Genomic DNA, 6,000 nt, shown 5'->3' with positions numbered 1-6,000 from the left:
TGGGGTTACAGCTTTTATTCCATCTGAACACTATACTGATGATTGATTATTGCTCGGCTTGTTTCCAGTAATCAGAGTTCTCAACCATTTCCATTTTCATTTTTTTCTTTACATCACGCATTAGACATTTAATGCATTCTCCACAGACGATGGTTAAAGACTGGAAAAAAGTGGTACGCTGAAAAGTCAATAAATGTATATATTAGGTTGTAGGTTTTTACAATCAATAGTCCTGAGTATGTATCTGACCACATCTGCATTGGATACTAACGTATTGCAGTATATCATAATTTTTACAGGCAGGGGGGAAGGTGTCATGAAATAATTTTTTTTATATAATATTGCTTTTAGTATGATATTAAAATAAATTTTATTTATTTATATTCTTGTGTTCTACTTTGTACTTTTTTCTTACTTTTACTTCTCTATGGGGGCTGACTTTTTTTTTCATCTCTGTATGTGTTGATTAGCGACACATACAGAGATTGAATACGGCACATACATCCCCATAGAGAATGCGAACGTTCCATTCCCTGCAGCTTACGCCGTCTGTGTTCGCAGGGCGAAATCCGGTGCCATTTTGTTGTGGACCGAAAGTCGCTGCCGGACATTAAGATGACGACTTCCGGCTGTGGCTTCCGGCCATATGTTCAAGGAAGCTAAGGAGCAAGGAATAGGAGCGGAGGCGGCAGCAGCAGGTAATTTATGTTCGTGTATGTGATGTGTGTATTATGTTTGTGTATGTGATATGTGTATTATGTTCGTGTTATACTGTCTGTTGAGCCCTGTATCTAATCCTCCTACACTGTGCAGTCGCTCAGAAAATGGCGGCACACAGTGTAGGAGGTTTGAAGATTCAATCCCCTCCTTTTCCTGGCACTAGCCAGAATAAGGGAGGGGGGATTGTGTGAGGACACTAGAGAGAGTGTGTCTACCCCAAATTTGCAGCATAAAGCAATGTGGTTGCTTTACCACATTGACCATGCTGCAATTTTGGGAACTGCTCCCTCTAGTGCCCAGCACATGGAAATGTTATAAATTAGAATCTAATTTATAATATTTGCTGACTTGTGAAAAAATTTAAAACATTAAAACAATGTGTAATCACTCAAATAATAATAGTTTAAAAAAATAAAAATAAAAATTCTAGCGACACATTCCCTTTAACAGAGGCAGAGTGAAGGCAGCGTAGCTCAGCTGTTTCCGTAACTCCTAACCATGTCCCGCTAGAATTGGGTTTAGGGTATCCGGTTCTAGAGATAGGTGCGGGACCCACATCTATCTGACATTTATGACATATCCTGTGTATATATCATAAATGTCCCTCATGGGAAAACATTTTTAAGGAGTAAATATTAAAAAAAATATATTAAACAAATATATATTAAAAAGACATTCCTCAGCCTCAACCATTGCCTACATTTGTATGAGTTTGTAAAATCGAAAAACATTCAAATGACTTGGAATCTCCTGTGGTTTGAAAGGTGCCTCAGTGTCTGCACTCCATATTCCTCTAATATAATCCTTATTGCAGTGAACGTGCTTCCAAGGCTGCTATCAGTATTTTAAATGCATTGTCTATGCAACTTTTAGGATCAGTTCACACTGCAGCATAATACAGTAACAGCAAAGTGGATGAGATAGAACAAATCTCATCCACACGCTGCATAAATACTGAGCGGAAAAAATGCTCTGAAATTGACATGCGGTGCGTAATTTTATTCCGCAGCATGTCAATTGTATTTGCGTAAACTCTGCCTATTTGTTGCAGGTTTTCCCAATTTAATTTAATGGGGAGGTAAAACCCGCAACAAATAGCAGTTGTTGCGTTTTTATGCGGCGGAATCGCAGCTGTTCTGTCGTAAAAAACTCAACTAAGAAAAAATAATAATCTTATACTTACCCAGAAGTCTGTTTCTTCCTCCAGGCTGGCCTCCAGGGATGACGTTTCATCCCATGTGACCGCCGCTGCAGGCCATGTCACAGTGGTCTCCTGGGATGAAACGTCATCTCTGGAGGCCGGCCTGCTGCAGTTTTCAGCAGCGGACATTCCAGGTGAAAGACTGCACCACAGTTTTTGGAGCGGTTTTTCGCCCGGAATTCCTTGTGGCCACCGGGGAGGATACGCAATGTAACTTTACACAGCGTATCCGCCCCATGTGAACTCAGCCTTAAAGAGTAACTAGACATTCAACAAACTTCTGACATATCATAGTGACATGACAGATGTTTTGATTGGTGGGGCTCCGAGCACTGAGACCCCCACCGATCACAAAAATTAAGCGGCAGAAGCACCGAGCTACTTCGCTTCTGTTCGGCTTTCTCCGGAAAACCAATGTAGCGGTGTACGGGCTCACAGGCTTTTTATTGAGTCCGTACACCGCTACATCGATTTCCGTAAAAAGCCGAACAGAAACTAAGCAGCTCAACTCCCACACTAGTGCTTCTGCCGCTTTGTTTTAGCGATTGGTGGGGGTCTCAGTGCTCGGACCCCCACCTTACAAAATGATTAAAATGACTCCCGGAAACTTCCGGTTAGGGGGGATTCACACGAGCGTGTATTCGGTCCGTGCGGGCCGCGTGGTTTTCACGCGGCACGCATGGACCAATACAAGTCTATGGGGCAGTACAGACAGTCCGTGCTTTTTGCGCAGCGTTTGTCTGCTGCGCAAAAAGCGCGACAGGTTCAATAACTCTGCGTATTTCGCGCATCACGCACCCATTGAAGTCAATGGGTGCGTGAAAATCACGCGCACCACACGGAAGCACTTCCGTGGGACGAGCGTGATTCGCGCAACAGCAGTGAAAAGGATGAATGAAAACAGAAAAGCACCACGTGCTTTTCTGTTTCCAAGCATCCAAACGGAGTGTCTTTGCGAGGAGCGAACCCCGACAACCGAGGCAAACTTCACCGGGTTCGGCCAAACTCGTTTTGGCCGAACCCGGCAAAAAAATTTCCGGTCCGCGACGTCGGGAGAGATTCACTGTGCATGGTGCTGAAAGAGTTAAACTGTTTCAGCACCATGGACAGTGACTTGCGATCCCAAAATACATGAACCTGTAAAAAAAAACGAAGTTCTAACTTACCGATTACTCCTGTCTCCTTCCTGCAGTCCGACCTCCCGGGATGACACTTCAGTTCAAGTGACAGCTCCAGCCAATCACAGGCCAAGCACAGGCTGCAGCCAATCACAGGCTGCAGCGGTCACTTGGACTGCCGCGTCTTCCAGGGAGGTGGGGCCCGATGTCAAGAGAGGCGCGTCACCAAGGACGCGTCACCAAGGACGCGTCACCAAGGCAACGGCCGGGAAGTTCTCGGTAAGTAGGAACTTTATCTTTTTTTTTAACAGGTTTTTCGCTGTTGTGTTCGGCATTCACTGTCGAGGGTGCTGAAAGAGTTAGCTCTTTCAGCACCTTGGACAGTGACGGGCGTCGACAAGCCTCATCTCTATGATGCCGGCTGCGCGAAAATCACGCAGCCGCGCATCAGACACGCATGACACACGCAGCTGTCAAATGGTTTTTGCGCTCGCAAAACGCCGCGTTGTTTGCGCGCGCAAAAACGCAACGTTCGTGTGAATCTCCCCTTATAGTCATTTTAATGGGGAGTGCTGCACAATTTGCAAGTGCCTTCATTAGTCGTCATCCGCTCTACCTTGTGCCGTCACGCTGACCACCAGTATAAGGAAGGTATGTACTCTGATGTTGTAACATATATGTGTCTATTGATTACATTATGTGTAGTGAATTGGATCCAGAAATTGAATGTGACAGAGTTTTAAATCGTATAGAGCAAAGCCTGTTTCTGAGGCTAGCTATTGACCCGTAAGTCATAGGCGCTCGATCTTGTTTGCATTAGTTTCTGCGCCTGGCAGCCAGTTCAGAAGCACTGTCTTTGACTTCTCTGGCTGTGGGTTCCCCAAAGATAACAGCTGATCGCCAAAGGGTTAGAGAAACCAACTTATTTTTAAAAAGTTGTTGACTGCGTGAGACAACTCTTTGGTTGTAAAATGATCAGTTCTGAGCGCTGGGGACCTGATTCATTATCAGACATGATGATAAAGTTACATTGGTCTGAAACCATTGTATGGTCATATAAATATACAACCATATTTTAAATGGAGTTTGTCACTACATTTGTCGCCCCACACCGCTAACACCGCTAAATGGGTGTAGAGGAGACAATTTTAATCGTACCTATGTTGGCAATGATACTGCAAGCCACACTAGTAAAATGAACTTTTAGTAATCGCGCACTGTATGCTAAAGAGATATGAAGTGCCCCCTCCCCTCTGCTCTTCAGCGAGCTGTAGCGGAGAGCACGCAGAAGACCGCTAGAGCCGTCACTCAAGAACAGAGGGGAGGGGTTGAAGAGGGGTTACAGCAGAGAAGATGGACTGTTCACACTCATACGGTAGCATACGGCATGTGACAATTAAAATAAATTTCCCTAGTGTGGCTTACAGTATTATCGCCAACATAGGTATGATTAAACTGGTCTCATGTGTGTGCAAAAGTTGTGACAGGCTCCCTTTAAGATCAGTATTATGGCCCCAGGACCTGGATTCCCCACCCAGGTTCTACTAGAACTCTATGGTAAGTTTGTTCAGTAGAACTGAGGGGTCCGGGTGTTACGTGCGTAATATGTAACAGCTTCCCTTCTCTGTTATTGGAGGGCTCCTTCTTATAAAGGAAGCATTTCTGATGATAGATACTGTATATACTAGAGCAGGGTATGCAACGTTTTTTTAGCGTAGGTCCATTTACCTGGGTTTGCCGTCAGGTGTAGCTCTAAGCTGAACACCAACAGTAAGGCTATGTTCACACGTTTCGGATTTTCCATAGTCTATGTTTACATGGGTTAAGTTTGCCATAGGCAATTCCGAGCTGTGGATCTGTGGCAGAAATCTGAGGCTTATCTGCCCCTTGTAGATAGTTGCCACACAGTGCCCCCTTTAGACAATCCTACACAATGCCCCAGTAGACAATGCCACACAATGTCCCTAGTAGTGACACAATGCCCCTTGTATACAATGCCACACAATGCCCATTGTAGATAGTGCCCCCCATTAGTGCCACATAGTCTCCCCCTGTAGAAAGTGCCACACAGTGCCCCTTGTATAGTACAGATCTGTCACGTTGGGTGCGTGGAACCACTGGGCCGTACCGCATTGACGGTATAGCAGCTGGCCAACAGGATACCAATCAAAGTCCATAGTTCGGATAGGTTTACCTGTGGTAACTTCAGACAGTAGCGAAGATAGGCTCGGATGGGACCTTGGTATCAGGAAGGCGTAGTACACAGCACAAAACTACTCCAACTCTAAACGGCACTTGGACCAAGATAGCACGGGATACAGGTAAGCAGGAACGGGAACACTGGGAACTGGAAAACACTTAGGGGACCATTTGCAGAGACGAACATAGGTAAATAACAACAACGCTCAGGCAATGCAGGAAGGGACAGGGCCCTTCTTATAGTCCAGGGGGATCATGGGCTAATTTGGTATCTAATTGAGGTGCACGCGCTGGCACCCTACGGGACACAGCAGAGTGAAGCGGAAATGAGCGCTGGCGTCTCCTGAGGAGATGCAGGCCAGCGCTCACTGATCCATGGCTGCGATCGTCAGGAGGTGAGTAAACCTGACGGTCCGCGGCCATGGGTGTTACAAGATCATTGTAGATAGTTTCCCCTGTACAGTGCCACACAGTGCCTCTATAGTGTCACACAGAACTTACTGTAGATAATGCCGCAATGTGCCCCCCTGTAGATAGTGACACGGTGCCCCTGTACAGTTCCCCAGTATAGTGCCACACAGTGCCTTCTATAGATAATACCAGTGTCCTCTATAGATATTATCGCACATTGTCCACCGTAGATAGTTTCACAAAGTACCGCCTGTAGACAGTGCCACACAATGCTCCTTGTAGATAGTGCCACACAATGCTCCTTGTAGATAGTGCCACACAATGCTCCTTGTAGATAGTGCCACACAATGC

Source organism: Rhinoderma darwinii, chromosome 4 (genome assembly GCF_050947455.1).
Source record: "Rhinoderma darwinii isolate aRhiDar2 chromosome 4, aRhiDar2.hap1, whole genome shotgun sequence".
In the NCBI taxonomy this organism is placed as follows: domain Eukaryota; kingdom Metazoa; phylum Chordata; class Amphibia; order Anura; family Rhinodermatidae; genus Rhinoderma; species Rhinoderma darwinii.
This window is presented reverse-complemented; position numbering follows the sequence as displayed.